Genomic DNA, 13,132 nt, shown 5'->3' on the forward strand with positions numbered 1-13,132 from the left:
AAGTTTGGACAAATATAGCCATCTTTAAGGATACGTTAATAGAAAACAAAATAAAATCACCAGGCACATGAAAAGATTCTGCTCTTAAAAAAAAAAATCACTTTATGTAATAGGAGCAAATGTCTTCTTTTAAAAAAATTAGCTTCTTACTTGGAAAAACATAACTTTGGATAATTTCTCATTCATGATTTCAAGATGACATAAGAGCAAAAGAAGGAATTTCTGAGATCAAGAAATAAATGCATGGAGATGAAAACTTAAAAACCATAGTGGAAGACTTCCAGGTGAAAGTGGTAAACTGGAGTGAGATCACTGATGTATCCTCCCCCAATTCCTTAGGAAATTAACTAAAAATAAAGGGTCGAAGATTCATGAGCAGCAACCAGTCAAGAAAGGAGGACAACACTCCACAAATCGTACTGAAGAAAACATGGAGAATATGGGTCTGAGGCAGTGTGGCCGTAACCTGGCCCCCACCTCTCGGAGGCCTAACGAAGGGAGAAGGTGAGTGAACTCAACCCTGAGGATACTCACGAATATTCTTCAGTTTGTAAGGAGGATGCTATAGCAACAAGTCAGCAGCCTTTGTAAAAGCGAAGCAGGTGCTCTCCTATGTCACTGTGGAGCCCTAGCCCAGGCTGGAGGGACTGCAGGACTTGACATCATCCGGGGCGTGCTGCTGGGTTTGGGGGAGTCAGCTGGCATCCACAGAAGTGGTACTCCCCCCTGCCCAGGAGGATGGGCCCTGGTGGATGATGTGTGCATTTCCCATAGCTGCTGTAGCAAATTATCACAAACTTCATGGCTTGAAACAACATAAATTTATTATATTACAACTCTGGAGATCAGATGTCTTGAGCTATTCAGAGTGAACCAAAAAGAAACCAACAAGCCAAAAAGAAAAAAAAAAAATGAGGGAAAGAGATTAAAGCAATTAGAGAGAAGGAAGCAAAGGAGACAATCCAACACAAGGGTAATTGCTACCTCTATTATAGAAAGCCCCAAAAATGAGACAGAGAAAAAAAGAGTTCCAGGGAACATTTTAAATATCTCTAAAGTAAATGAGAAACTGAATCTTCAAATTGAAAAGACAAACCATACATACCAGTAAAAGTAATACAGAATGATAAATAAGGGCATTTTTAGTTGATGAGGAGAGAATTCTTCAAGCAAACAGGCAGAAAATGAGAGCTGTATTTATACACGCAACACACATATCCAATTAATTGTTTATATAAAGTATAAGGACTGATACTGTGAAATCTAAAATATCACATAGTGGTTGAGGCTTCTGAGGGCAATTACATGAGGAAATAGAAGACTCTAGGCGTTGGAGTCACATGGTGTTTACCTTTGACAGTTTGAAAGAATTTGTAGGTTGGCAAGTTTTTATAACTACGTAGTTATTTATACCTGGAGAGGGACAGCACGGCCTTAATAAGCGCATGTAGCATGTGAACCTTCATATGACCTAGATAGGCGTGACTTTGGCCTACACAGATTCAGTTTAGTTTCAGCCTGGTTGGAACAAGGATTAGGTTATGGGGAACTTCATCATAAAACTCCAGGAAAATTTCACTTCATTATAGACAAAGCTTCAAGGTACAGGTGTTTTACGCATTGATTTTGATTTATGGAACAATTTTCATTGTTTTTATTTAGTTTATCAGCAAAGTTAGCAACCGTGACTTTAGCCTGTAAAGATAGTTAGGCCCGTTCTACTTGGGCTACAAAGCACTAACATGTGAGTTTCTTGCCAGGCCGAGTTAGGAAGAACCAGATAAGCCCCTTTGTGTTTGAGCTGTTGCTAGGGCCAAGAGAAGTAGTGGTGAATGAATTACCCTTTTAGAATTACATAGTTTGTTCAGAGGCTCAGGTGCTCTCAAGTTGGCCCTGGTTTTGTTTGTTTTATCAGCTATGACCATGATTTGAGATCTGGTTTCTTCCACAAAATTGTCCATCTTTTAATCGTATTCATGAACCAATCAAAAAGAACAGAAGCTTTTATTATAAAGAGACTATGGTATCCTTCTTGGGTTCCAGAAGAGAAATTTCTTAATGGAATTATTACAAACATGAAAGTGAAGGAGAAAATAGAAAAGGCCTATATCTAGAATATTGTCTTTGGGAATAAAGTATGCTTGGGAAATGAAGAAGGTATTGCTTGAAAGGACTAGATGTGGATGCAGGTTTTGTGGGGAGTGAAGATATACAATTTGGGTGCCTTCTTTAAGAAAAAGAATACAACATTTTAAACGTAAAATTAATGACTCAATGTTCTTAATTTTAAATGGAATCCAACTTATCAGTCTCTTCTTGTGTGGTTTTTTATAGCTTGTTTAAAAAAATTTTTTCCCAAATCCTAAGGTCATGAAGATGACCTTCTATATAATCTTCTTAAGGAATTCTAATTTTGCCTTTTACATTAGATTTTTAAACATCTAGTATTGATCTTTCTGTATGGTGTCAGGTAGAAATCTAGCTTCATTTTTCTTCATTTGGATAGGTAACTGTTTCAGCCCCATTTGTTTAAAAAGTCTTTCTTTTTCCCCACTGCCCTGTAGTGCCCCTCTGTCAGTACTCATATAGATCTTTTTCTGGGCTCCATATTCATTCCAGGGGTCTATTTCTTTATCCCTGGACAAATGTCACACTAACTTAATTACTATTGCTTTATTATAAATCTTGATACACGGTAGAGCAAGTTCTCCCATCTCGTTCATTTTTAAGAGTATCTTTGATCTCCTGGGTATTGTGTATTTCCACATACTTTTTAGACCCAGTCTGTTAAGTTCCATAAAAATTTCTATTGGGATTTTTATTGGAATTGCATTGAGAGTGTAATTATGTGGGCCAAACTGGCATATTTACAATATTAAGTCTTCTAACCTGAACACTAAATATCTCTCGTTTATGTAAGTGTGGTGCTAATATTAGATAAAGACCAGTTTCTCTTTGGTACTTGCCAGATGATTTTTGGTAATTTTTATTTTGACAACTGCTGATTGTTTTTCAACAATTCTGGGAAAATTCTCAACCTCGTAGCTCTTCAAATATTGACTCTTCCCAATTCTATTATTTCTCTCTGAAATTCCAATCACATATTCATTAGTCCTTCACAATCTAGCCTCTGTGGCTCTTTTCGTCATATTTTCCATCCTTTTATCTCCTTGAACTATATTCTGGAAGTTTCTTTGACACTATCTTTAAGTTCACTAGCTCTCTCTTGAACTATGTCTGATCTTTTCTTTAATATCAAAAATTAAAATTTTTACTTTAAAATAAATTTTCTTTTCCAGAATTTCTATTTGGATCTTTTTTTTTTTTCAAGTCTTCTTGGTTGTTTTTATAGTCTCCTGTATATATTCAAATCTTCTTTTTACCTCTTAAAGCATGTTAAACATATTTTTAATACATATTTTAAAAGTTACATTTTTTGCTAATTCCAAAATCTGAAGTCTTTATGGCTCAAATTATGCTATGCATTATTTCTGCTGGCTTTTCCTCATAACTTACTTTCTTGTGTTCTACGATTTTAACTATGACTTCATAAGTGAGAATTCTTTGAGACCCAGGCTAAACTTTTGTTCCTTCAGGAAGGATTTGGGCTTACTTATGCAGGTTGCTGGGAGGATTATCTTTCCAGGCTCACTTTATTTTTACTTCACGATGATCCTTGTATTTATATTTTGGAAATAATCACAAATTTACAGAAAGTTGCAAGAATTATACAAAGAACTGCATCCGTGAACTATTTGAAATTAAGTTGCCAAGTGATGTTCCATCGCTTCCATTTACCTTAGTATTGCCTACACACAAGGACATTCTCCCATGTAGACGTGATACAACCATCAAAATCAGGAGGTTAACGTTGATATATTACTATTACCCAATCCTCAGACCCCATTCGTGTCTGAGCAATTGTCCCAGTAATGTCTTTTATAACAGAAGCAGCCAGTCTAGAATCATGTGTTACACCTTGTTATCACATTAATTCTTCAGCCTCCTGAATTAGGAGGATTGCTCAGTTTTTCTGGACTGTGTTGATCTTGACATTTTTAATCATGACAGACCAATTTCCTTTGTAGAATGCCCCACAGCTTGCATTTGTATGATGCTTCTTCATGACTGAATTGAGTTAGAACACAATAAGCCAGGCAAGATTTGGGAACTGGGAGTAGAAATTAAGCTCAAGAACTAAGGTAAAAGGTGAGCCTCAGCCCCAAAGGATGGTGTTTTCTTCAGAAATAACCACTATTAATGAGATGATGAGGCTGAGTAGGGGAAGTTGAAGCAGCCATGTCCTACGGCTTCACCCCGTACGGCCAAATATCTTAAAAGGCAAGTCTGCTTCCACTTCCTCTTCACCCACTCACTTCAACTCCCACCATTTCAGGGAAGAAATTCCCCTTTAAAGGTCACCGATGAACTTTTAATCATCAAGTTCTAGGGTCACCAATGAACTTTTAATCATCAAGTTCTAGGGTCACCAATGAACTTTTCATCATCAAATTATATAGCCTTATTCAGGATTCATTCTCCTTGACCTTCTTGCAAAAAGTGATACAATGGACCACTCCCTTCATTATTTTTCTTCTTAAACAGCTAGACTGAGATATAATTCACATACCATAAAATTCATTCAAACAAAGTATACAACCCAATGGCTCTTAATATGTTCACAGAATTGGGCACTGATCAACACAATCCATTTAGAACACTTCATTACCCCCAAAGAAACACCACTCTCTGTAGCTGTCACCCTCCAATCCTTCCACCTGCCCTCCCAGGCCTAGGCAACCACTAATCTGTTTTCTGCCTCTATGCATTTGTCTATTTTAGACAGTTTATATAAATAAAATTTCATATGTAGTCCTTTCTGACTGGCTTCTTCACTAGCTAAGTGAAAACACTTAGCATGTTTTCAAGGTTCATTCACATTGTAATGTGTAACAGTCCTTCATTCCTTTTTATGGTTAAAACAATATGCCATTGTACGGCTATACCACATGTGTTTATCCATTCATTAGTTGATGAACATTTGAGTTGTTTACATTTTTGGCTATGGTGAATAATGATGCTTCTTTTCATCTTAAAACTCTTCCTTCTTTTGGCTTTGACACCACTGTATGTCACAGTACTTTAATGGTTTTTCTGTTACCTTCTGAAGAAGGAAGGAAGGGAGAGAGAGAGAGAGGGAGAGAGAGAGAGAGAACGAGAGAAAGAAAGAGAGAAAGAAAGAAAGAAAGAAACGAAGGAAGGTATGGATTTATTTTTTTGTCTCAATCTCTGCTCATCTCTCTTTTTTTAAAGATTTATTTGTTTGTTTTTAGAGAGAGAGAGAGCACAAGTAGGGGGCAGGACAGAGGGAGAGGGAGGAGGAGAGAAGCAGACTCCCCACTGAGCACAGAGCCTGACGAGGGGCTCAATCTCAGGACCCATGAGATCATGACCTGAGCCAAAATCAAGAGTTGGGCACTTAACAGACTGAGCCACCCAGGCGCCCCTCTGCTTATCTTTTTAGCTGGAGGCAAACCATATCCAGTGATTTCAAGCCTGGATTTTTATTTTATTTTCATTTTTCAAAATATTTTATTTATTTATTTGTCAGAAAGAGAGAGCACAAGCGGGGGAGTGGGAGGCAGAGAGAGAAGCAGGCTCCCTGCTGAGCAAGGAGACTGATACAGGACTTGATCCCAGGACCCTGGGATCATGACCTGAGCTGAAGGCAGACAGTCAAACAACTGAGCCAACCAGGTGTCCCTAAGCCTGGATTTTTAGATGCTTTTTCATATATTCCATTCCTGCCAAAGTTACAATTTTCCATCTTTCAAGGGCCAAACAAAACCTTCCAGATCATCACTGTTCATCTCAAATGCCACCAAAAACTTTCCCATAACCTTTCTAAACTAAATTTATGCATGCCTTGTTTTTGCCTCTCTTATAACACATACTTTACATTATAAATATGTGTGTACTCACTGTCTTCCCTACCAGACTTAGTCCTTGAGGGAAGAAACTAAGTCTTATCTTGTAGCACCTTGCAAACTTGACTTATTCAAAGTAGGGCTGGATAAATTTTAATTTGTGAAACTACTTGAGGGAAATCATGTGAATTGACTCAATATTTCAAAAGAATATCTAGACAATGGGGGAAGAGCTATTTTGGGATTCTAAATTATCCAGAATCCAGAACTCCAGTTATTTTTAATTTGATGCATGACCATAGAGAAGATAATTATTGTCTTCTGACCAATTCCTATCATATATTTTTTAGAGGTTTTACTTATTTATGTATTTGAGAGAGAGACAGAAAGCATGAGTGGGGGGAGGAGCAGAGGGAGAGGGACAAGCAGACTCCACGCTGAGTGTGGGACCCATCATGGGGCTTGATCCCAGGATCCTGAAATCATGACCTCAGCTGAAATCAAGAGTTGGATGCTCAAAAGACTGAGCCATGCAGGTGCCCCTTCCTATCATATTCAATTTGAGACAATTACTTTTTTTAAATATACTCTAACTCAACACTACCTCGAACTAAATATCTGTGTATGTGAAGTGAATGGTGAGTGATTCACAAAAGTAGTTGATTAACTAGAGTTAGGGGCATCATAGTTTCCAAAACAGTACTAGATCTCAGCCTTTTATTAAAAAAACAAAAACAACAACAAACAACAACAAAACAATACAGCCACATTCAATGGCAAAGTAAGCTGACGGAGATCTGTGGTCAAATGAATGGAACTACCATCATGGTCACTATATCCCTCGGTTTGTGGCAGAGGAAGGCTTTTGCGGTTGATGGTGAAATAGTGAAAAAAACATCATTAATCATTCTCAAAAGACTGCTAACTCTGCATCCTTTATGAAGCATTCTGGTCTATAAAATTTGGACATGAGCATAATCAAGCCTCTAGAGCCAACCATCAGTTTACAGGAAAAGCAGGAGATAGGGGAACAAGTTAAATAACACCACAAATCCAGAACAACAATTGAATCCAGAATGTAGATATTCTATAACACAAATTAACATGTTTGTTTTTAAAAGTCAGTGGCATAAAGTAAAAAAAAATACAAGAAATTGGGGACTATTTTTTAAAAAAGAAACTTAAGAGATAAAATAAATGCAGTATAGGGTCTTGTCCTTATTCCAATAAGTTGACTAAAAATAGTCACTTTAAGATAATCGAGAACATTTACATATCAACCAGGTTATAGATGGTATTAGGGAATCACTGTTAATTCTAGGTATAATAGTGATATGGGGGTAAGTTAGAGATGTGTACTAAAGTATTTACATGTAACAGAACAGAAAGTATTGATAGATAGGTAAAACAAATTTGACACACTGGGGGCATGCGTTGAACAGTGGGTACTGGGTACATTGGGTTTGGTTTCCTTCTTGTGCATGCTTGAAAATTTCCATAATATAAAGATTTTTTAAAAATTCTTAATACAACAGATTTGGATTTAATGAAGATATGCCATGTACTTTCTATAGGTAAGGCCCTGTGCTAGGTGTAGCACTTTTATAAGCTATGCCCTATGTAATCCTCAGTATAATCCTGAGAGAGGTCTTCCTCTCCCCATTTTATAAATGAGGAAGTAAGCAATGATTCGGCTTCACAGGGTTGGTAAATAGCAGAATCAGGATGCAAATCAAGATCCTATGACTCCAAATCCAAAACTCTCATAGCTGCATCACCGTTATTTCACAATCTTATCGATAATTTCAACATGATTTTTAGGCACATACATTAAATTGATCATTCTTTTATTTATTTATTTTTTAAGATTTTATTTATTTGAGAGAGAACAGGAGAGGAGGGGAGAGGCAGAGGCAGAGGGAGAAGGAGACTCCCCGCTAAGCAGGGAGCCTGGGCTCGATCCCAGGACCCTGATATCGTGACCTGAGCTGAAGGCAGATGCTTAATTGACTCAGCCACCCAGGTGCCCCTCTTTTATGTTATTTATGATGGGAAGACGGAGCACAAGAGAAGGCTATGAAAAAATTCAGAAGCTCGTTTCTTTTTTATAAGGGGATAAAGTTTTTTTTAGAAATTTTATTTTATTTTTTAAGATTTTATCTATTTGAGAGAGAGAGAGAGAGCGCACACACGAGCAGGAGGAAGGGCAGAGGCAGAGGGAGAAGCCGACTCTCCACTGAGCAGTGGGCCCTACCCCGCTCAGGGCTCTATCCAGGACCCTGGGATCATGACCTGAGCCCAGGGCAGACATTTAATGTACTGAGCCACCCAGGTGCCCCTAAGGGGATAAAATTTGAGAAAGAAGGTGAAGAAGATTTGACTATTACTGATCAAAGGGGAAATCTGCTTTAGGAGAAGGAAAACAAGAACTAGTGACAGCAATGCATTCTGGGAAAACGGGAACTCAGACAAGATAGTTTTGAAGATAGCTGATGCTGAACTGCACTGACTCCACTCCCCATGGCCCTGGTTGCACCTCCCTCTCCTTATGTTAATGATATTTTATTGAGAAAAACCATTTGCAAATGAGCACCAGGATGATTAGGGCTATTTGATTACGCCCATCCATGCACAAGCATGTCCCACCATGTCAACCACCCGATGCCTCCAGGGCTGACTGATCTAAGAGATGTGAACCTGGAGTTTTCTTGCCCTAAGGGCACATGATTAACTGCTCCCTCCAACCTCCCTCTTTTCTTTCTGCTCCAGTCTTCTAGCACTGCCTCCTTGAAAAAGCCAAGTTACAGCTATTTTCAAGTTCAATGGTCAAAAACTTTCAAAGTAAACCCAGGGAAAATACTCTGATCAATCTTGGCATTTTCCAGCAGATCCACTTTCTGGGTCCCACCTGGTTCTATGTCACTTAAGCATAGCAGCACCTGGCAGGTCAATGACAAGTCGCAGAGGGGACTCTCAGGGGTGGCTATACTTCTCACTTACCTTCCTTCCCAGCAATCCAGCTGAATGCCCAAGAGTATTTTACAAGCTATCATACTTCAACCAGCAGTCTATGCAAGTCTCCAACTGCCAGGGACAATATCCTTGGGAAATTCTGGGGATTTACATAATACTAGTAAGAGACCACAGCTCCCACCCAGTAGACACGTTAACATAAAATAATCCGAATAGTCACACGATGCCTCCCCCCATCCCTGCCCCATTCCTATGTTGAAGTCCTAACCACTCACCTCAGAATGTAACCATATTTGGAGATAAGGCTTTTAAGAGGTGATAAAGCTGAAAATGAGAAACTAATCCAATCCGACTGGTGTCCTTATATGAAGAGGAAATTTGGACGCACAAAGACATACTGGGGATGTGCTCACACAGAGAGAAAACCATATGAAGAAGCAGCCAGAGGGCAGCTACCTTCAAGCCAGGGAGAGAGACCCCAGAAAAAAATCAAACCTCCTGGTGCCTCGATCTTGGACTTCCAGCCTCCAGAACTGTGGGGAAAATACATTTCTATGTGTAAGCCAACCAGTTGATGGCATTTTGTTATGGTAGCCCTAGCAAACTGATACAAGTCATCACTTATTTTGTCTAGATACCATGAGGACTGAAGAGAGAGAGATTTTTCAAGTTCCAGACAACGGGATTCTTAAATTTCGGTTGGAAAATTAGACTGTGAAAGAAAAAAAAAACCCAGTTATATACATATCCACACATAACCACACATAATGTGTGCTACTAAATTGCTATACTGATTTCTTTAGGTCCCTGGAATTGTAATAGTAATAATAATAATAATAATAATAATAATAATAATAATGATAATGACAATGATAACGTTTAAATAGCATTTACTATGTTCCAGGCAATGTTCTAAGAACTTTATCTACATTAACTTATTTAACCCTAAACACAAACTCACAAGATACACACTGTTGTTATCTACATTTCAAAGGTGAAGTAACTAAGGCACAGGGAGGTTAAATAATTCCTTAAGGTCACAGAACTAACAAGAGGCAGAGTTAGGATCTGACTCTAAACAGCTGGCTCAAGAGATTAATTTTTTTAGTGCCAGAAATGTCCACAAATTCTCATAATGGAATGGAAAGCGATCGAGTGCTGGGACAGATGCTCACACACGGCGTGTAAAACTGACCACATATTAAAAGACTTAGCAGCACAGATCTGAACATCTAACCAACGATTTGGGTACTACCTGTCAGTTTGTCACTATGCGGATAAAAACAAATTAAGTGATCATAACCAATAAAAGCAGTTTGCCTTCGATGACAGCCGTTGTAAAGATGTGGCCTCAGTCCATCATATACTTTCTGGTACACAGTGAAAAGAATTCTGAATCTGAAAGCTCAAATACTTAGCATCAGGGCCCTGCTTTATTGCTGAGAGCCATTTAACCTTGAGCGTGTCGCTTAACTTAAAATCAGGAAAGGTTTCTTAACTATAAAATAGAGATAAAATACTACTTTGTAAGAACTTAATGCGAGGATTGGGTAAGGTTGTGAATATGAAAGATCCCGGCAGAAAGAAATTGCTCAATAGGGGAATTCTGAAAAAGTTGAAACAGAAATGTTAACAAAATGAATAAAATTGCATGACAGCTCATGTAAGATATTATTGCCAACTACTTCTAGATAAATTTAGAGATGAGTCCAATATTTAACAGGAAGAATGAAGCAAAATGAAGTGCAAGAAAAATTTTAATTCATTTTATTTTTGGCTTGTACTGCTTTTCTAAATATCTCTTAGATTTCACATTCTACAATATATACTTGACAATTGGCAATGGTTAAAGAGTCTTTCTTTAAGTGGTGAATGATATCATACAGTGAACACTATATGACCAAATATATATTAAGAAACACATCGTTACTTCTTCGGTATTTACAGTCATCTTTGGTGTCAAAATAGGACTCAATAGTATAAATCATATAAGTCTCAGGATTATCAATATTTCACTTATCTATATTGAAAGAGCCAGGGTCTCCCTCTGCTACAGTTGAGATCCTCTTTCCCCTAAACACATCCTTCCATGCCCCCTACAGACCTCCAGGACTAAGGTTTCCTCTGAACCCAGATGCCCATGAGCTAGAGGCAACAGAAACTCTAGATTATAAGACTGGCATCATGACCTTCAGTAAGCAAGGAGAAGACACCAGCTAGGAGAAGTGTGCTGTTGGCCATGAGACATCATTAGGAAGGAGTGAGGGCACCATGAAAATAGACTAAAATTCTAGGACCTGGATATAAGAAAGGAGATAAAAAGGCAGGGCTCAGGGAGAGTGAAAGAGAATCAGGTCAAACATTTTGCTGTCTTTACTGACTGTCGCCATTTGGGTACATAAAAGTAACAGAGTTCCTAAACCAAACTAAAATTTAGAAAGTTTGCCTTAAAAATGAAGTGCTTTCCTGCCCTACCATTCCCTCTGGTCTGGATAACTGTAATAGTCTCCTGTTTTCTCAGCCTCTAAACCACCCCTCCCCCACCAACCTATTTCCATATCGCACCAGGGCTATCTTTCTAATTTGCAATTCTTACACCACCTCCTTGATGAAAACACCTTCACTGGCTTAAAACCCAAGTGGCTTAAAATGATAATAATCATTTATTGTTCCTCAGGGTCACTGTGCGTAGAAATTCAGGCAGAATACAGCAGGGGTGGTTTGTTACTGCTTTGCAATGTCTCGGTCCCCGCCAGAAGACTCACTGGCAGGAGTCATCTGAAGGCCTGTTCATCTCACGTCTGGGGCCTAGCTGGGGCGCCATGGCCAGAGCACCCACACTTGGCTTCTCCATTTCACCCGGCCATCCTCACAACATGCTGACTTCCAAAGACAAGGGTCCAGAAAGAGAGGGAGGGAGGCAGGAAGAGAGAGAAAGAAGGAGGGAGAGAAGGCGGGCAGGGCGGAAGCCATATTGTCTTCCATGAACTAGCCTTAGAAGAAGCCTTGGAAGTCATGCAGCATCACTCCTGCCACATCTTATTGGTCAAGGAGGTTATAAAGATAGCCCAGGTTCAAGGAGAGGGAACCAAGACCTCACCTCTGGATGGAGGATTGTAGATCCTTTGGGATGGGACATATATTAGTGAAGTCATTTTGAAAAATGGTATCACTTGAAAAATACAGTCTGTGACATGGTAGACCTTTCACCTCCCACCTACCTTTTCAGCATTATTTCCTTCTATTCCTTGCCACTCTCTACACTTCTCAAACTGACTGTTTTGTTTAGTTTTTTTTTTTTCTTTGAACATGTCAAATTTTCCATGCCTCTGCACCCTTGTATATGCCATTCCTTATACCTGGAATGTCCTTCCTTCTCCATGTTAACTCTCTAGTAAAAATCTTCCACTTCAAGTCCAAATTCAAGTGTAGCATCTCTGTAAAGCCTTCTTGTCTCAGCCCAAGGAAGGTGAACTCTTCTGTTCCCTAGGATCTTATGTATGTTACACATATCTCTGTCTTAACAGTGTTATCTGGTTGACTTTTCATCCTCACCAGACTGTGAGCAAGTCAAAGAAAAAGACCAAGCTCTATTATTTATTATTATTATTATCTCCATGTTTCCGTGTTCTCTTCTGGTTGCCAAATATTCAACACAGTGCTTACTTAACACAAGGGCTCCACCCACTAACTGTGAGTTGAATGGCTGAAGAAAACTTTAAGGCAACCTTTGGAAAATTATCATTTCAAGGGCAAGGTGGCTTCCTTGACCTTCCAGTGCAATTATTTTTTTTCTATTTCTACTGCTGTCTGAAATAATTTACTTTTTTAAGCCTTAGAGAGATGAAGAGAGAGAAAGCTGGGTAGTACAAATGCCCGGTGAAAGCTAGTCACTGCCTCTGTCACAGTATGGCTGATGACAACAAAGCCGTTTCTATGTATCTAGAGAAGAAAGGGTTGAGAACAAAGACTCACCGAGGGGATGAGGTGGCGAGGACACTAACAAGCCGGGAAAGAAAGCAAAAAGGGAAGGCTATAAACACCAGCAACAAAGTCTGCTGCACTCACAGTTTTGCCTTCAGCCAAATCTTGCTCACTTTCTGAGCAACTAGAAGCTGGGGGCAAAAATATCACGTGTTCCGCCTGATCTCAGTAAGTCAGTGGGAATGCAGCCTAGGAATTTCCTCTTTCTCCTGCTCTTCTAGTACTTTCTACAGCCACTGATGCCCAAG

The 13,132-nt window shown here is 39.0% G+C and overlaps 1 protein-coding gene across 1 annotated transcript in view; it reads left to right on the forward strand.

The window, feature by feature from the left end:
• The first annotated feature begins 352 nt into the window (after positions 1-352).
• The window catches only part of ALDH1A2 (aldehyde dehydrogenase 1 family member A2), a 135,898-nt gene continuing 123,118 nt past the window's right edge, over positions 353-13,132 (forward strand). The window contains exon 1 of the mRNA XM_034660919.1: positions 353-504. The gene's annotated coding sequence lies outside the window, so the exon portion shown is untranslated. The remainder of the gene's footprint in view (positions 505-13,132) is intronic.

Source organism: Ailuropoda melanoleuca, chromosome 5 (genome assembly GCF_002007445.2).
Source record: "Ailuropoda melanoleuca isolate Jingjing chromosome 5, ASM200744v2, whole genome shotgun sequence".
NCBI lineage: Eukaryota > Metazoa > Chordata > Mammalia > Carnivora > Ursidae > Ailuropoda > Ailuropoda melanoleuca.